Source organism: Bos grunniens, chromosome 2 (assembly GCF_055505025.1).
Source record: "Bos grunniens cultivar Pamir isolate PY7600 chromosome 2, Bosgru_T2T1.0, whole genome shotgun sequence".
NCBI lineage: Eukaryota > Metazoa > Chordata > Mammalia > Artiodactyla > Bovidae > Bos > Bos grunniens.
In genome coordinates, this window is record NC_141166.1 from 114,200,440 (window position 1) to 114,220,401 (window position 19,962).

General features: G+C 45.7%; 1 long non-coding RNA gene across 1 annotated transcript; it reads right to left on the reverse strand.

Annotated features, from left to right (window-relative positions):
- On the reverse strand, positions 1-19,246 carry LOC147378569 (uncharacterized). The gene is made up of 2 exons (XR_015147873.1): positions 18,579-19,246; positions 1-1,696 (listed from the first exon to the last, which is right to left on the reverse strand). It is a non-coding gene; the product is annotated as an uncharacterized LOC147378569 (long non-coding RNA).
- Positions 19,247-19,962: the final 716 nt, after the last annotated feature.

Consider the following 19,962-nt stretch of genomic DNA (forward strand, 5'->3'; position numbering starts at 1 on the left):
TTTTTGGTTACTTTCAATGAGATTGCACTTTAAACCGTTTTTTTTTTTGTTTTTTGTTTTTTGACATTTAGGATTGTTTCTTAAGATAGAGTCTCAGAAGTGGAACTATTGAGTTAACAAATAGGAGTATTTCTAAGAGTTCAAATCCATATTGCTGAATTGTTCCCCAGAGAAGGCTGTATTCATGTACATTGCCTCTAGCAATATGTGAAAATTCCAGCTTCTTGATGACTTCAACTGCATGGCTACTATCACTAAAAAAAAAAAAAAAAGAAGGGAGGGGTTTTTGCTGCCAGCTTAATAGGACTTTTTTTTTTTCGTAAACCTTATTGTGTGGTTTATCATACATACACAGAAGTATACAAATCATGAGTAAATGGTCACAAAGTGAACACCCCCAAGTAACCAGCACCCTCATCATGAAACTGAACATTTCCAGACCCCAGAAGCCCCTGCATTTCACCTGTTCACCCTCCTCCACCCCACCCAAGGGTAATTGCTATCCTGACGTCTCACACCATAGGTTAGTTTTGGAAAGCAGCATTATAGAGAATTTTCATTTCCTTGATGACTAGAAGAGCTAACCATTTTTCCATATATTAGTCGATGAATACATTTTTCCATATATTAGTCGATGAATACATTTTTCCATATATTAGCCGATGAATACATTTTTCCATATATTAGCCGATGAATACATTTTTCCATATATTAGCCGATGAATACATTTTTCCATATATTAGTCGATGAATACATTTTTCCATATATTAATAGTTCCTCTTTTGTAAATTGTCTTTCAAGTTCTTTGTCCAGGAAATGGTTGACTCTTAAGCAATCTCCTAATTAAAGTTTGGCTAAAGTTGGACCACAGTCACCATGACATTGTTCAAAAATGGAGAAGTGTGTGTATGCGGGTGTGTTTACACTCCCATGACCTCACACTGACAATACTCCTCTCGTTTATTTATGCGTCTTTATTTCAAAGCAAGATGGCACCTCTGTAGGCCACACCTGGACAGGAGTAACTCTCAGTGACACAGAGCTGAGCCTAAATAGACTCTGCTGTTCTTTCAGTGTCTATGAGAATTACAGAAATAGGTCACTGAACCTTTTTAAAAATAGAACTGACACATTTGGGGAAAGCATATTTTCTGCTGAGATAGCACAGTCTAAGATGAAATGATCTGTAGGGAGCAGATGAATTTAGACATCTGATATTAAAAATAAATATTCTTAATGGCAATAACTCACAGGAAATACAGTGTCTTTCATAGGAAAGGTCTCTAAACGTTGTTACCTGAACAGCTTACATAAAGTTTTCCCACCCCGGTTCCAGTGTGGGTTCTTCTAAGGAGCAAGTAGTCACTTGCTAACCCCTGCCCAGCCACACCTGGCAACATCTGTGCATGGAGATCAGGCCCACATCATCAGCAGTGGTCAATGCTTGTTTCATCACCAAAGCTGAGATCTCCGGTCTCACCCGGTTGGCCTTCTCTCTTCTTAAGTAGTACACAACCAGCTGCTTACCCTTGGATGGCTCTCCACAGCTGCAAAACAGGTGGGGGCAAGGCCATCTCATCACCTTGGTGCAACTCCATTCCAGGCCTTCCCAGGGCTTGCCTGATTTGTGGAAGGCCAGCTCCAGCATCTTTGCACACCGGCTCCCCAAGAGCTGTCTAGGGGCCTCAGGCCTGCCCTGCGGGAGAGAGACATCCTCAGAAAGTTCCCTCTGGCTGTTGCCCTGCCCCTCCTCACACCCTCCACACCCTGCGGACTTCAGAAGCCCCGTGCACCTCAGAGGCAGGCATTTATGTCTTCTCCAGGGACTTCACTGCCTACACTGTCACGCTTGGGCTCCGCTAATGAGAGAGCTAGGCCTGTTGACTGAAAAAGTAGGGCCTGCAGGTGCTACGGGAAAGACACTTCAATTCAGCCCCCAGATGGCAAGGAGGACTCATGAGGAGGTTGGCTGTCCCGTGAGTCGGGGGTGAGGGAGCAAGGGAGGAGGATGCAGAGCTGGAGACCTGTGTTTCAGGGAAGTCTGGCAGCAGGGAGGTAGATACAGGGTATCTGGGGGTTTGGAGCGGGGCAGAGACAGCACGATGCATTTCTCAGAAGTAGAGCACACAGGCAGGACCTGATGCCACACACTGGCACGGAGGGAAGAAGAGTCAAAATGCTTTACGCAGCACTTCCTTTCTCTTTTTTAGAAGCTGCAGGCCTCTTTTTCACCCCTCTTATTTTTGTTTTCTTTTGTTTATTTTTGGCCACACCACTCAGCATGCAGAACTTCCCTGACCAGGGATCGAACTTCCACCCCCTGCAGAGGAAGCACAGAGTCTTAACCACTGGACCATCAGGGTAGTATTGATGCACCACTTTCTGCCAAGAACATGCTTCCTTCTATGTAACACTTATACATTCAGTAAATATGTGTTGAGTGCTTCCCCACATCAGAATCTGATGCAGACTCTGGGAATAATATGTTACTGCCCAAATTTCATTTTCAGTCTGCTGAGTGGGGGTCTGGCAGTGCAGATAAAAAACAAAGATGGCTCAGCTGCTAAAGAATCAGCCTGCAATGCAGGAGACCCTGGTTCTATTCCTGGGGTGAGAAGATTCCCTGGACAAGGAATAGGCTACCCATTCCAGTATTCTTGGGCTTCTCTGGTGGCTCAGACTGTAAAGAATCCACCTGCAATGTGGGAGACCTGGGTTCAATCGCTGGGTTGGGAAGATCCCCTGGAGGAGAGCATGGCAACCCACTCCAGTATTCTTGACTGGAGAATCTCCATGGACAGAGGAACCTGGTGGACTGCAGTCCGTGGGGTCACAAAGAGTCGGACACGACTGAGCGACCAAGCACAAACAAAAAAGATGATTTCCCATAGTGATGGTTACTCTTGAAAGATAATTTGGGCTGGGGGAATTGTGTGATCAGGGAGGACTTTTCTGAGGAAGTAACCTTACAGCTGAGACCTGGATGATATGAAAGAGCCCGTCAGGAGAAGACCCAGGGCAAGAATGTTCTAGGTAATCAAACATGCCTATGCCAAAGGCCGCAAGACAGGGATGATCTTGGCATATTTCAGGAACACAGGGAAGACCACTGCAGCACGACAAGAGTTTACAAAATTGTTTTTCTAACGTATTTGCTCAGCTGCCCCTGGACCACACTGCTTCAGGGTTTCACCTTCACTTTCTAGACTCCACAGACTCCTTCTAGAGCCTTCCCACATCTCTTTTATCCTTCTTTCCAGACCAGCTCCACTAAGAAGTGAGACTAGTAGCCAAAAGATCCAATCTGGGGCTGAGGAAGGAGCTAGGGCCAGTTCAAATCTTGCAGAGTCAAATGGGGAAGGGCCCCTGGGACTGGACTGGCTTCTTTTTTCATCTGGTTCTTATTCATATTTGAATGAAGAACTCCTATAGCAATCTGATAAAAGCTGTGAAAAATGCACACATATATAATTCTGTGCACAATTTCAGGGGGGTTTAGGGATCCTTACGGAGAAGGCAATGGCACCCAACTCCAGTACTCTTGCCTGGAAAATCCCATGGATGGAGGAGCCTGGTGGGCTACAGTCCATAGGGTCGCTAAGAGTCAGACTCGACTGAGCGACTTCACTTTCACTTTTCACTTTCATGCATTGGAGAAGGAAATGGCAACTCACTCCAGTGTTCTTGCCTGGAGAATCCCAGGGACGGGGGAGCCTGGTGGGCTGCTGTCTATGGGCTCGCACAGAGTCAGACATGACTGAAGCGACTTAGCAACATCAGCAGCAGGGATCTTTAGAAAAGCTCGTTGTGAGCCTCTTCTAGGGACTGTATTTCAGCAGTTTGTTTTAAGCTAATCTTCTAAATTTTCTCATGAAGCCTGTGTTGCTTCCACGAGAGAAAAGATACATGGAAAAATCACCTTATACAGCAAAGTAGCCTATAACTGCAAATTCTTTTGGCCATCATATTCTTGCAGAGAGACAAATTCATATCTGATAAGATGTAACCATGATGATAGTACAAATGCATTTGTACAGAGTTTTTTACTTTGCACACACATTTCCACTTACATCACTTTATTCCACTGACATCTTTGGCATACAGGTAGGGAAGGCATTACTGTCCCATTTTACAGATGAGGCTACTGAGGAACAGGAGGTTAGGCATCATGCTGGTGATAATAGCACCAGTTGGCAGTGGCTTAGGGCAGGAACTAAGATCTTATCACTCCCAGGCCCAGGCTCCCAGAGAAGCAGAGGTCAGGACAGGGGCCATCTTGACCACTCTGCCCACTGCATCACCCCAGGGCCTGGAGACACGGAGAAGGCAATCTCTGTGCACACACACTCATGGCCCACATAGCCTTCCTGCTAGGAAACAGAGACATGGAGGAAGTGATATTTTCTAACATGAGGAAAGAAGCACCAAGCTGCCTATAGAAGTCAAGGTTGTGTGGATAGAGGGGAACGTCCCACTAGATGCTTCCCCTTGGCCAATGAAACCTAACCAGTCAGTCACTTCCTTTTTGTTCTAACGACTTACAGCATTTCCTCCTCCAGTCCGGCAGAAACGAATCTAGAGGAGCGCCACCTAGAGGCCGAGACCATAAGAATGGCCGCTTATTTCCCCCCCCCCCGCCTCCCCCCGCCCCCCCCGCCCCCACCGCCACCCCCGCCCCCCCGCCCCCACCGCCCCCACCGCCACCCTCCGCCCCCCCCCACCCCGCCCACCGCCACCCCCGCCCCCGCACATCTCCAAGGGCCACCTTGCCTATCAGAAAATAGGCATACCTCATGCTTCCTACCATCCACCAGGATAAACGCCAAATGGAACAGAAATTTAAATGTAAAAGATGTGAACCACACAAAAGTAAAAAATGTTAGTCGCTCAGCGGTTTCTGGCTCTTTCCGACCCACGGAGGGTAGGTAGCCCTGTGCAATTCTCCAGGCAAGAACACTCGAGTGGATTGCCATTTCCTTCTCCAGGGAATCTTACAGATCCAGGAATCTTACAGATTCAGGTCTCCTGCATTGCAGGCAGATTCTTTACCGTCCAAGCCATCAGGGGAGCACACAAGTATTAGGAAAAAATAAGGTGGACTTATTTATACCCCGAATAGTCTTTCTCTGACTCAAAACCCGCGTGCAGTCCAAGGGCAGCTCGGGGTACCTGCTTTCCCAGCTGAGACAGAGAATGTGGGGCAGCTTTCTCTCTCAGGGTGGCATCCACCCCTCCCAATGAGAGCTAAGCAACTGTCCCCAACCAAAGGGTCCTTGGGTCAAGGAGGGATGTGGAGCTCCCAAGAGAGAAACAAACTAACCAGACTGGCTAGGCTCACAGCTTCCATCTTCTCTGCAGAAGGGGAAAGAAGTCTCCTCACGCTGACTCACAAAAGGGAGACAACACTGGCAAGCACAGAAACCTGGTCCAAGCCCAATCCAACTCCCAAATGAATGCTTTCTAATGAAAAGTAGCCAGATACAAAAGATAAAATATTTAAAAATTCAGTGTTTTAAAAAATCCTGCTTCATGACAAAAAACAAAAAGATAGCTACAGTCCTGTCTATAATTTTAAGGATATAGGAGACACTGAGGGGAGAGACTCCCCTGGTGGTCCAGTGGCTAAGACTCTGTGCTCCCAATGCAGTGGGCCTGGGTTTGATTCCTGGTCAGGGAACTAGATCCCTCAGGCCCCAAGGAAGATTGAAGATCCTTTGTGCTGTGACTAAGATCAAACACAGCAAAATAAATACATAAATATTTTAAATAATAAATATTGAGGGTGGGAGGCTAAGATGATAGAAAATTGGGGGGAAATCATGGATAGACAGTTCACACACACACAAAATGTGTAAATTGACCTTAGAAGTATGAAAAGATGTTCAGCTTCACACATAATGATATAGATGCATATTTGAACTACATTAAGAGACTAGTCTTTCTCGAATCGTCAAAAATTCAAAACTTTAGTAATATACTCTGTTGGTGAGGCTCTAAGGAAAAAGGGATTCTTGTAATTACTGGTGAGAATGCAAAATGATACAATGCCTATGGAGGGATTTTGGAATATCTAGCAAGACAACGTGTGCATTTGCCCTTTGACCCAACAATCCTGATTTCCAGGAATTCATCCTGAAAGTACACTTCCAGAAATATAAAACAACATATTCTATAATGTTATTCACTGAGACATTATTTACAATAATGAAGTATTAGAAACAATTTAAATGCCAAACAGTGATGAATTCACACAATGGACTAATATAAAGCTGAAAAAGACTGAGAAATACTTCTAATGGATTAACATGTGGTGACTTCTAAGATATAGTAAGTGAAAATCAAGGTGATAGAGAATGGATACTACTTTTGGTATACTTTAAACACAGGAAGAATACATCAGAACCTAATAAAAATGGATGGATAGGACTGGAGTGAAAGGAATAAAAGTGGGAGGGAAATTTCTCAGTATTCTTTTTATGGAGAGAGTTTTGACTTTTGAAAAATATATAAAATTTTAAAAGACTTGAAGAAAGTGTTTCTTGAAACTAAATGCAAATAGAAACAAAAAAAACTAACTGCATACCAGATTGATAATGGACCCCCACCACATACACACAGTTATTTTCAATGATTTGTGACTACTGTACTCTGTATAACTTTAGTGGGATACATTCTAAGAATAAATAGAACTGCAAAGTCTGAATTTTTCTTAGAAGTCTTCTTGTTGGGAATGATATTGGGATAGTAATTCCGAAACTATTTTGAGTATGTTGTAGGACGGAACAAATGATTAATATACAGTGTTTCTGAGAATCAAGGCTTTCACTGTGGAGAAAGAGAAACACAAATACAGAGTGGGAAGGTGAGGAAGATTTGCATTGAAGGAAACTTCTATTAGAAAATAATGCATTTCCTAGCTCTGTCCACTAAAAGGTCTATAAGCAATGATAACCCAGTGGCAATGAGCAAACTTAGTGATCAGAGCCTGGTTTCTGAATGCCATTCTCTACTAAAAGAAGCCTTGCAGAGTTGACTGACTCCAGGTCTGGGGCAGGAAAAAATACAAAGTGAGCCAAAAAGTAAGAAAGTACTCAAACATGGATGGAAATAGGTCAAAAGGCTATAGACCTCAGCCTGAAGGAACGACTACTAACGAAATTTTGGACTATCTGGTTATCAGAAAGAAGTTATAATAGTCAATTCTATCACTTAGGTGGCAGGCCTCTGAAGATTCACTTTCCAGATCACTCCTGTGGACTTCTCCCTATGGCCACCTCAACATGTGCGCACACACACACACGCACGCGCACACACACACACACACACACGCGCGCACACACACACGCACACACACGAACGGCAACTGGCTTTCCCCCGAGCAAGTGATGCATATGAAGAGAGCTCCCAAAATGCAAACCACAGTCTTTCTATAACCTAATTTCAGGAGGGACATTTTATATCTCCTACCAGAGGCTAATCTTCAGAAGTCACTAAATCCAGCTCACACTCAAGGGAAGGGGGACACATGGGATGTGAACTCCCATGGTAGGGACTATCTTAGAGGCTGCCCATCACACCAAATAATCAAACATCATAATACCACCAATAACAGGACAAACTGACATCATGTGCCTCCTGATAAATGCAGCAGGAGATACACAATGACACCTATGTATGTGCCACTCTCGGGGAGAAAAATACAAGGGAGCAAATAGAGAAATCCAGAATGTGGGACACTATAAGAAAATTAGTCTGGACTCAAAATGTCAGTCTCATGAAAAAGAAAAAAAAAAAGTCAAACTGCTTTAGATTATAGGAGACCAAATAGGAGACCAATTGAGATAACTTAATTAATTAGATCTTGGATCAAAAAACAAAAATAGTTATGAAAGGACATTCCTGAACCAGTTAGGGAATTTGAGTATAGACTTTCTGCTGCTGCTGCTGCTGCTGCCGCCAAGTCGCTTCAGTCGTGTCCGACTCTGTGCGACCCCATAGACAGCAGCCCATCAGGTTCCGCCGTCCCTGGGATTCTGCAGGCAAGAACACTGGAGTGGGTCTATTAACCATTAATTGGCTGGGTATGATAATGGTATTGTGATTATGGAAGAGAATCTTTCTCCTTAACAGAAGCCTGCCAAAATATTAGAAAATAATGCATTTCCTAGCTCTGTCCACTAAAAAGTCTATAAGCAATGATAACCCAGTGGCAATGAGCAAACTTAGTGATCAGAGCCTGGTTTCTGAATGCCATTCTCTACTAAAAGAAGCCTTGCAGAGTTGACTGACTCCAGGTCTGGGGCAGGAAAAAATACAAAGTGAGCCAAATAGTTTAGCTAAAAAACCTGAAACACGCAGAAAACTTTAAATTCCTAATTGTAAATACATGTATTAGAGTTTATTTATATGCAAATATGAAGCATATACTCATGTTTATTGTCCTACTCTTTCAACTTTTCTGCAGGTTTAAAGTTTTCCATATAAAAGGTAATGAGGATGGGAGAAAGGGTCGGGGTGAGGTGTGATTACCAGGAGCTCACTTTAAATCTCCAGGAAGAAGACGCTTGGTATTTGCTAGGCTATCAGAAAGATTCCAAGGAACCGATAAACACCACAAAGATCTCTTGGTGGTGCCCAGGGTACATCTTGGGGGTTCTTTGAGTCAGTCCTCACTCCATGATGTGGGTGAAAAAATGGATTGGGGAGTCAGCAGACTTGCTTTGTCCCTTTCTGGCTGTGTAACTTGGGACAGGTCACTAAACATCTCTGACCCTCAGTTTTCCCATTTGTACAAAGAAAGATCATGCTTACCCTGCAGGGTGATTGTTATACACTCAATAAATAATGTTTCCTGGTCCCACCTCCCAAACTGTCAGATTATTCATTCATTTAGTAACCATTTATTGTTATTGCCTGCAATGGGCAAGGAATACAAAGATGACTCTAGTTATTTCATGATCAAATGGGGGGACACACTGTGGTAAACAGTAGAAGATAAATGCTGGGTGTGACTTCATTTGTAGGGTAGATGGGGTGACGGGCTGCTCCAGAAGACCTCAGAGAGGTGGTGCGCTCTGGAATGGTGAGTTTGGGGGCTTGCATGGGTGTTGAGGAACGACAGTGATCTGTAGGGAGGGCCCCCAGGGGAAAAGGGTTAAGAGAGTTGGGCAGAGTGGTCAGGGTCAGGTCAGCAAATGGATGGGCCCTGGTGAGCCCATGTTGGCTCTGGCTGTAGGATGATGAGGTGCCCCTATAGGATGCATTTCTAAAGATCTTTTATTATCACTGAGCACGGCAGGCCTTGATGTTTGGTTCAGAAAATATAGTCAGCAGAGCTCAGTTACATTAGTTTAAAAAATACTTGTAGGAGGATAGTTTACCAATACAGAAAAGAAATAAGATAAAATAAAAATTAAAAACACTTGACTTGGAATTCCCTGGTGGTCCAGTGGTTAAGATTTGCTGCTTTCACTGCCAGAGGCCCGGGTTCAATCCGTGGTCAGGGAACTAAGATCCTGCAAGCCAAACTGTGTGTCTGTGTGTGTGTTGGTGAGGGGGAGAAAGGGGGATGAGACTTGACAAACAGAAGGAAGTTATGGACCCTAACCTTTTCCATGTTTCCCTTTGCCCAACCCTCTTCCCAGAAGAAGAGAGAAAGTGACAGAAAGTAATTGCCATAAGTAAAGCTCCCCTGCCACCACCTCCTTAACGAGTCTCTGTCCCCAAGCACCTAAGATGGTTAGGCCCACCCACCGCCCAAGACAGGATCTCTACTTTCTAAATTCCACATTTCTATAATGCACTAATACCCACCCCCTCGCTGGGGGAAGCACGGAGGACACCGCCCAGGCCCCGCCAGCACCCAGGGCTGAGAACCCCTGGTCTCCTGTTCCAGCGGCAGGGCAGTGGGGGCTTGGGAGCGCCCAGAGTCGAGGGTGCACGTGGGGAAGGAAGCTTCTTGCTTAATTCCAAATCATTTTTCTAAGAACAAAAACTATGTACAAATGAATATTTCCATCTTTATTTCAAATTCTAGGTTTCAACTGCAATATTAATGCTACTCCACAGTGTAATTTACTTGTAATAATATATCATTATTTCCATTTTACAGTTCTCTTCTTAAAGTAGTAAAGCAAATGTTTAAAACAGCACCAATCCACAGCCCCACAATTCTCCATTCAGGCTCAGAATTTGTGCTCTCCTTTCAGAATTGCACATAATTGAAAACAATGAAAACCCCCGATGTGTTAAATGCTCTAGTCATTAAAGCATTTTTTTTTTTAACTTCAGAATAAAAGACCGTTCTTGTGGTTATGGTTATTATTTATTTATTTATTTCCAGAAGCCCCAGAGAAGCTGCTTCCTGTTCCCAGACTGACATCTGCTGGGGGCATCAGGCTGACCTGCCTCCCAGTCAGGCCCGCAGCCGGCTGCCACTCAGGCTGCCCTGGGGAGGCGGGGCAGGGGGCGGACCCCAGGGGGCCAAGGGGCCTCTTCTCAGGACAGCTCTCCTGTGGGCTGAGATCCAAACTCAGCCACTGTCCCCAGCATCCCCAGTGTCTCTGCTGCTTCCAGCAGTGGGGTTAAGCCCCAGAATGGCACTGGCTTGGCACAGGGTCCCTGGTGTTGGTAGCTCAGACAAGGGGCTGAAGGGCAAGAAAGAATTTGAAGGCAAAAATATGCACGCAGGCTACATGGGTGTCCTCCGCGTGCACACAGGCCCCCAGACTCTGCAGAGACAAGCCCTGTTTCCTTGCTTTCTCTAGGACGTCTCCATGCACATCTTCCATTCTTTTTTTGGTATGGGTTCCTTTACCCTTGGTAGAACAGCTCCCTGCATTGGCAGTCCTGGGCATCCAGTCCTCTAGGGGAGGGCATCCATCTTTTGCCTGTTAGATCCCGATTCCACTGGCTTCTTGGTTAACAACAAGGACCAAGCCTTCTTTTCCACCTAGAATGAGGGCCCCTCTGCCTATTTCGCACTTTGTAGGAAGCCTGGGATCAAGGTGGGGGTAGAGGTAGGGGCATGAGGGGCCAGGGCAGCGGAGTGTTCTTTTCTCTCTCCTGCAGATGTCCTCCAGCTCCAGGGCCCCAATGTGCAAAAGGTCAGCATCCAAAGCTGCCTCTCTGGCTCCGAGCTCCAGCTTCCAATCCGACGATGGACTTTCTGTAAGGTGCCCTTGGTCCCTTCAAAGTCAGCTCCCTGCCTCAGCAGGCCCCCTAACGCACTCTCCTACATACCCCGGCCCTGTCCCAGCATCTGGGTGGGGTGGGGGCTGAATCCCCACCCCTTCCATTCTCCCACCTTTCTACATGACCACCAAACTTTCCCTCCCCTGCCCAGCTCCTCCTGTTCACCCCATCCCCAGATGAAACTCTCAAGCGTACCTCCAAACCTACTTAAACAACATTAATGTACTGGGATCACTTACAGAAAAAGCCCAAACCCTTGGCCTGACCTTCAGAGAGCATGGCTCAGCCCAGACCCAGCCAGGGTTTCCCAAGTCTGGGATCTTGCCCTGGGAATCAAGGAATCAATCCATGGGAAAGATTATAGATGGGATGAGGAGGGAGCATGAGAAAATAAAATGACTGAATGAGAAGGTGATTCTGCTTTTTATTCTCTTTAGTTCTCAATGTTAAGAGAAGGTTAACTTTTTAAAAAAGTTAATTTTAGAATAGTTTCAACTTTCCAGAAAAGTTGCAAGAATATCACTAGAATTTCTGTTTCCCCTCCACCCAGTTCCCCGAATTGTGCATTGTTAGTGTTGCCAGGCAGAGAAGGCGATGGCACCCCACTCCAGTACTCTTGCCTGGAAAATCCCATGGATGGAGGAGCCTGGAAGGCTGCAGTCCATGGGGTCGCTGAGGGTCGGACACGACTGAGCGACTTCACTTTGACTTTTCACTTTCATGACTGGAGAAGTAAACGGCAACCCACTCCAGTGTTCTTGCCTGGAGAATCCCAGGGACGGGGGAGCCTGGTGGCTGCCATCTATGGGGTCACAGAGTCGGACACGACTGAAGCGACTTAGCAGCAGCAGCAGTGTTGCCAGGGGAGTCCGAACACCTACAGCAGGGGGGTGAGCTGGACTTGAGTCAATGTATTTCCTTTGCAATGAATATATTTTCTGTTACTTTCCCTCTAAAGCAAGTGATACTACTCATCCACATTCTAAAATGCAAGAGCTCTGAAAAATGAAAAACATTTTTTGTAAGTTTGGAGCCAAGGTTGATTTGAAGCAAGCTACGTGCGTAGTGTTTGTTTTCGTTGTTGTTCGGTTGCCAAGTTGCGTCCGACTCTTTGAGACCCGCGTGGACTGTGGCCCGCCAGGCTCCTCTGTCCATGGGATTTCCCAGGCAAGAACACTGGAGTGGGGTGCCGTTTCCTCCTCCAGGGGATCTTCTTTTCTTGACCCAGGGATTGAACCCAGGTCTCCTGCACTGGCAGGTGGATTCTTTACCACTGACACCAGGGAAGCCCCTATGAATAGTCTTTATCTTGGTGTAAATATGCATTTAGTGTAAAACTGGTGATGTAAAAATGGCATCACCAATTCAAGAGACAGGAGTTTGAGCAAATTCTGGGAGATGGTGGGGGAGAGGGAGGCCTGGTGTGCTGCAGTCCATGGAGGTGCAAAGAGTTGGACTAAGCGACTGAACAACAAAATATGCATACATTTCTCTGAAGAAATATTCATCAGTTCTTTTGCCCTCAGGGGGGATGTTAACTAATGTTGGGTATATGCACTATATCACCTTTCTGAATCAGAAAAAAAAATCTGAATTTCAAAACACATCTGCCATTTTGAGCTTTCCATTTACTGCTGTGATATAATTTCTTTGAAAGATCAATTTAAGCTAAAAGGACAAGTCATAAAAAAAAAAAAACAGTAAGTAAACTATAAGTACAGATGACCTATATTTTTAAGTTTCTCTTTCACTCTTTCCCACTCTCCATATAAACATATAACTAGCACCAAAAACAAAACAAGGAATCTGCAAGGCTTTCAAGATCCAGACCAAACTCTTCACGTGCGCTCTGCCCACTCCCTCTGCCAAATCACAGAGACCTCAGTTCCCCCAACACATCAGCCCTACTTTCGCACAATCGGGGGACTTCGCACAAACAGCTCCATCTTCTCAAAATGCCTTCCACCACTGGCTGAGTCCTGGCCCTTCTTTCAAACTCAGGTTGGCTGCCACTTCTACAGAGAGTCTTCCTTGGTTACACCCAGTCTTTTTTTTACTGTTTATTTATTTATTTGATTGCACTGGGTCTTAGCTGCAGCACTCAGGATCTTCAATTTTCTTTGTGGCATGCAAGATCTAGTTCCCTGACCAGGGATCGAACCCCAGACCCCTGCATTGGGAGCATAGAGTCTTAGCCACTGGACCACCAGGCAGGTCCCTGCCCCAGTCTTGACCTGTGTGGTCCCGTGGCACACTCTACAGCATTGCAGTAAGGAACTGGTTTGACCCCTGGCTCTGCCCCTTTTCAACTGGCTGATTTGGGTCAATTATACTCAATAAACTTAATCAGGGAGATTAGTAATGAAATGATAGCTACTATTTATTGAATTTATGTACTATTCTCAGTGTTTTACCCATGTAAACTCATTTCATACTCACAAGGTAGAAACCATTCTGCTCTCCAATTAACTCATGAAGAAACCAAGGCCAGCGAGGTTACGTTCCTTTTCCCAAGGTCACAGTAAGCAAGGACAGCTGGAATTTCTTCCTCCCTCCCTCTCACTCTTCACTACAGAGCAACTGGGGCAGCACCTGAACCATAGGGCTACTGGGAGTATATTGGGATAAGCCTGGCAAATGCTGTGTTTCAACCTCTCAGGCTCCTCCTGGCCAAGCCTGCACTGTACCCCAGGCACGGTGGGCTTTTATTTGCTACAGAGGGGAGCTCAGCAAGGGGGCTGCAATCCCGGCTCCTGCTGTTCAGAGGCAGGGGGGCTCCTGCCTCTGCTGCTCCTCTTTGCTTTATCTCCTCATTGGAATCTTCCGGCCCAAGCCCCAGCTGGGTGGGGCCTGCCCACAGTTTTATGCTGTAATCAGTGTTTACAAATTTGGCCTCTCCCTCTGAGCTCAGCAGAAAGACATGTGCCAAACACATTTGTCTCTCATCAAGCACCCTGCACAGCATCTGAACCAAAGGAGTTTTGTAAACATGCAACGAATAAATGATGAAGCAAATGTATGGATAGACAGACGGATGGATGGATGAAATGACAAGAAATGGACACATTTTTGTCTTTAGCATATCCAACACATTTGGCACACCATGACTAAAGCAGAGTGAAAAATAACATTATTCAGATAACGCTCTTCCAACCAGATGTTCAGAGGCTGAAGAAGAAAGTGGGGGAAAAATCAAAACAAAACCCTTCACACTGCATTGCACTCTGTCTGCATAAAATAATGTGGTAGTGATATTCAACCCTTACAATCTCACTTGAGATGGGAAGCTGGGAAGGGACCTGCTGGCGTTTGTGATAAACTTAAGACATATTAACTGGCACTGAATACATGTGATGGTATTGTTCAGTTCAGTTCAGTCCAGTCGCTCAGTCGTGTCCGACTCTTTGCGACCCCATGAATCGCAGCACGCCAGGCCCCCCTGTCCATCACCAACTCCCGGAGTTCACTCAAACTCACGTCCGTCTAGTCAGTGATGCCATCCAGCCATCTCATCCTCTGTCGTCCCCTTCTCCTCTTGCCCCCAATCCCTCCCAGCATCAGGGTCTTTTCCAATGAGTCAACTCTTCACATGAGGTGGCCAAAGTACTGGAGTTTCAGCTTTAGCATCATTCCTTCCAAAGAACACCTAGGGCTGATCTCCTTCAGAATGGACTGGTTGGATCTCCTTGCAGTCCAAGGGACTCTCAAGAGTCTTCTCCAACACCACAGTTCAAAAGCATCAATTTTTTGGCGCTCAGCTTTCTTCATAGTCCAACTCTTACATCCATACATGACGACAGGAAAAACCATAGCCTTGACTAGACGAATCTTTGTTAGCAAAGTAATGTCTCTGCTTTTTAATATGCTATCTAGAATGGTCATAACTTTCCTTCCAAGGAGTAAGCGTCTTTTAATTTCATGGCTGCAGTCACCATCTGCAGTTTCCCCATCTATTTCCCATGAAGTGATGGGACCAGATGCCATAATCTTAGTTTTCTGAATGTTGAGCTTTAAGCCAACTTTTTCACTCTCCTCTTTCACTTTCATCAAGAGGCTTTTGAGTTCCTCTTCACTTTCTGCCATAAGGGTGGTGTCATCTGCATATCTGAGGTTATTGATATTTCTCCTGGCAATCATGATTCCAGCTTGTGCTTCTTCCAGTCCAGCGTTTCTCATGATGTACTCTGCATATAAGTTAAATAAACAGGGTGACAATATACAGCCTTGACATACTCCTTTTCCTATTTCGAACCAGTCTGTTGTTCCATGTTCAGTTCTAACTGTTGCTTCCTGACCTGCATATAGGTTTCTCAAGAGGCAGGTCAGGTGGTCTGGTATTCCCATCTCTTTCAGAATTTTCCACAGTTTATTGTGATCCACACAGTCAAAGGCTTTGGCATAGTCAATAAAGCAGCAATAGATGTTTTTCTGGAACTCTCTTGCTTTTTCCATGATCCAGTGGATGTTGGCAATTTGATCTCTGGTTCCTCTGCCTTTTCTAAAACCAGCTTGAACATCTGGAAGTTACAGTTCATGTATTGCTGAAGCCTGGCTTGGAGAATTTAAGCTTTACTTTACTAGTGTGTGAGCTGAGTGCAATTGTGTGGTAGTTTGAGCATTCTTTGGCATTGCCTTTCTTTGGGATTGGAACGAAAACTGACCTTTTCCAGTCCTGTGGCCACTGCTGAGTTTTCCAAATTTGCTGGCATATTGAGTGCAACACTTTCACAGCATCATCTTTCAGGATTTGAAATAGCTCAACTGGAATTCTATCACCTCCACTAGCTTTGTTCATAGTGATGCTTCCTAAGGCCCACTTGACTTCACATTCCAGGATGTCTGGCTCTAGGTGAGTTATCACACCATTGTGATTATCTTGGTCGTGAAGATCTTTTTTGTACAATTCTTCTGGCTATGGTTTTTCCTGTGGTCATGTATGGATGTGAGAGTTGGACTGTGAAGAAGGATGAGCGTCAAAGAATTGATGCTTTTGAACTGTGGTGTTGGAGAAGACTCTTGAGAGTCCCTTGGACTGCAAGGAGATCCAACCAGTCCATTCTGAACCTGGGATTTCTTTAGAAGGAATGATGCTAAAGCTGAAACTCCAGTACTTTGGCCACCTCATGCGAAGAGTTGACTCATTGGAAAAGACTCTGATGCTGGGAGGGATTGGGGGCAAGAGGAGAAGGGGACGACAGAGGATGAGATGGCTGGATGGCATCACTGACTCCATGGACGTGAGTCTGGGTGAACTCCGGGAGTTGGTGTTGGACAGGGAGGCCTGGCGTGCTGCGATTCATGGGGTCGCAAAGAGTCGGACACGACTGAGTGACTGATCTGATCTGATCTGTTTATTCTTGTCACCTCTTCTTGATATCTTCTGCTTCTGTTAGGTCCATACCATTTCTGTCCTTTATCCAGCCCATCTTTGCATGAAATGTTCCCTTGGTATCTCTAATTTTCTTGAAGAGATCTCTAGTCTTTCCCATTCTGTTGTTTTCCTCTATTTCTTTTCATTGATCGCTGAGGAAGGCTTTCTTATCTCTCCTTGCTATTCTTTGGAACTCTGCATTCACATGCTTATATCTTTCCTTTTCTCCTTTGCTTTTCGCTTCTCTTCTTTTCACAGCTATTTGTAAGGCCTTCCCAGACAGCCATTTTGCTTTTTTGCATTTCTTTTCCATGGGGATGGTCTTGATCCCTGTCTCCTGTACAGTGTCACAAACCTCTGTCCATAGTTCATCAGGCACTCTATCTATCAGATCTAGTCCCTTAATCTATTTCTCACTTCCACTGTATAATCATAAGGGATTTGATTTAGGTCATACCTGAATGGTCTAGTGGTTTTCCCTACTTTCTTCAATTTAAGTCTGAATTTGGCAATAAGGAGTTCATGATCTGAGGCACAGTCAGCTCCTGGTCTTGTTTTTGCTGACTGTATAGAGCTTCTCCATCTTTGGCTGCAAAGAATATAATCAACCTGATTTTAGTGTTGACCATCTGGGGATGTCCATGTGTAGAGTCTTCTCTTGTATTGTTGGAAGAGGGTGTTTGCTATGACCAGTGCATTCTCTTGGCAAAACTATTAGCCTTTGCCCTGCTTCATTCTGTACTCCAAGGCCAAATTTGCCTGTTACCCAAGGTGTTTATTGACTTCCTACTTTTGCATTCCAGTCCCCTATAATGAAAAGGACATCTTTTTTAGGTGTTAGTTCTAAAAGGTCTTGTAGGTCTTCATAGGACCGTTCAACTGAAGATGGTATTGTTAGATAGTTAGAATAGGGAAAAGGAGTCCAAAATGGCAGTGGCTAAAAGAAAAGGAAGGGAAAAGCCCACAAAAATAGAACAGAGGAAGGTCAAAGGAAGGTCCGAGGACTGGAGTGAGGACTTCAGGTAGAACAGCACTCTTGACTAAGCCAAATTTGCATAGGGCAGGCCCAGGGGGAAGAAAAAATCATATAAAAGAGGAGCCAAAGGGCTCTCTCTCTCTCCACACCCCCTCACTTGCTGGGGCGCTCTTCTCCTTGTGTCTTTGGATTGTCGTGCCCTCACGCCTCGAAGATGGATTTTCCTGCTATCTTCTAAATAAAATAGAGCTGTAACACTGAGCTGTAACACTGATTTATCTAATAGCTATAACACGGTCTGTCCAAGACCCAGGAGCTGTGACATGCCAAGGGGGCTTTAATGTCCATCACTCCAAATCTTTGTTGTGACGAGACAAAGAACCGAGGAGCATACACTCACCTGACAGAATAACAACACTTTTAAAAGAATGAGAGGCAGAATCATAAATGGAAGCAAACAGCTGCAGTGGGCCAGCAGGGCACTGAAGGGAGCCAGGCCATGCAGGACCAGAAGAGATGATCGGCGCGCTTCAGCACTGGGAAAGCAGCTCCTCATGGAAAAACTACATAGATGACCAGTTATGATCCAAGATAGTTTGTACTTCAATGATACAAAAGGATGAAATGTCATTGACATTTAATATATTAGAGCACTGTCCCCCTTATCTTTTTCCTTCTCTTCTAAATTTGGCAGAGGATACCCTATTCTTTAAGGAGTGCAGTTATTAAAGGTAGAAGTGTCTAATTATAGGATAAGAGGAAATTATTTTGCCAGGGAGGGAAGAAGAGCTCAGGAGTCTAGGAATGGCACCCTTGGGCACTACTGTTTAATTTATAAGCTATTTATCTCCTCACTTACACCTGGCAGAAACAATTAGCATTTGGTAATTTGTTGATCCTACCGAGGCCCTAGGATTTGCTATCGTAGTTGCCACCAATATAAATGCTATCTGAAATAAACAAAGTAGAAATGGCCTGCTATTAAATCATGCCCCTTTATCCAGGTTTGGATTTATTTTAGTCAGGTGGAGTCTTTACCTTTTGGCGTCACTTCTATTGGTAAATCAACATGCTAATTTTCCAAGAGATTTTAAGATGCTTTCGGAGTCCTATCACAGTGCGGATCAGGGTCCTTTCCAGAAGTGCCAACGGCGCCTCGCAAATCAGGGCCGGTGGAGACACAGGTGAGAAGGCGTTGAAGGTGCAGTCTTGTAAGTTTTCAAAAAGCCACCATAACAGCAGCCTCCCCCAGCTCGCCCTCTGCAGCCCGGGGGCCCAGCTCCTTCAGGCCGACCTCGGCTCCACCCTTCGGCTTCGGCGTCTACGATCCGGAAGGGCAGACAGAATCCGGGGAGGAAAACCTCCCCTCCAGTCTGTGTGGGTCCGCAGACTGTGAGCCCTTGGCCACCTTGGGCAGGCTTCTCAGGGCGCCACCTGAGAAGCTGCTGGCAGACTTTCCCTGAAATATCCCCAAGTTCAAACCAGTGTGATGGAGCCAAAGGTATTTTCAGAGATGAGCTTCTTTATCCCATCGCCCCCAATTTCACTGTCTCCCCCCCACTGAAGGAGCTAGGGGTTCAGTGCTCAGAGCCATAACGGAGGCTTTAGTTAGGACAGAAAAAACGGCCAGTCTTCTGGCTTTTGTTATTTAAAACCAAAAATCCTTAGGAGAATTCAGCCGATTTTCCAGCGAAGACTGGTTGACTAGAGAGGGATTTCCCTTGCCGGGAAAGTAAGTATTTGAGCTGGGGAAGGGAGGAGGGAAGGAACGAGGAGAGGGGGAGCGGTGGGGGGCGGGGGAGGCGTGGAGCAAGGAAAGCGGGAGTCGGGAAAAGAGGCAGGGAGGCATTCCCCGACTGCGTGTCGCGCAGAGGCCCAGGGCGGGGGCGAAGGGAAAGGTCAGCACGACCGGGACCAGGGCTTCAGCCAGGGGCTCTCGGGAGCCAGAAGAAAGGGGAGCCCAGCCCGGGGCGATAGGAGCGGTGCCGACAGGGGAGCTGGAGGGAGCGGCTCCCGCCTACAAGACAGGATTCCTTTGCTCTGAGTGTCACAGGACTAGCCCAGACCTCAGGTCTGGCAGGGCTGTGTGGGCGGGGATGTGGGACGTCTAAGCAGTGCCTGAGTGCACCAGCGAGCGAGAACCAGAAGAGGATCCCTGCAGCCACTTGGAAAGGGGGAGAGGGTAGTATGGTGTCCAGCCCCTCCCCGGGGGGTGGGGGTAGGGGGCCGGATAGAGGTGGTGAGAGAACTTCAGGAAGAAGGGAGGTTATGTTTGGTTTGGTTTTCCTATCAACCTGAAAGAAATGGATCCAAAACCAGAAATTAAATAGCTTCTTGTCAACTTGAGCCGGTGGCCTAAGATTTGTAACCAAGTCATATGTTTGGGAAATGCTTATTTCAAAAATTAAACACTTTTCCTTAA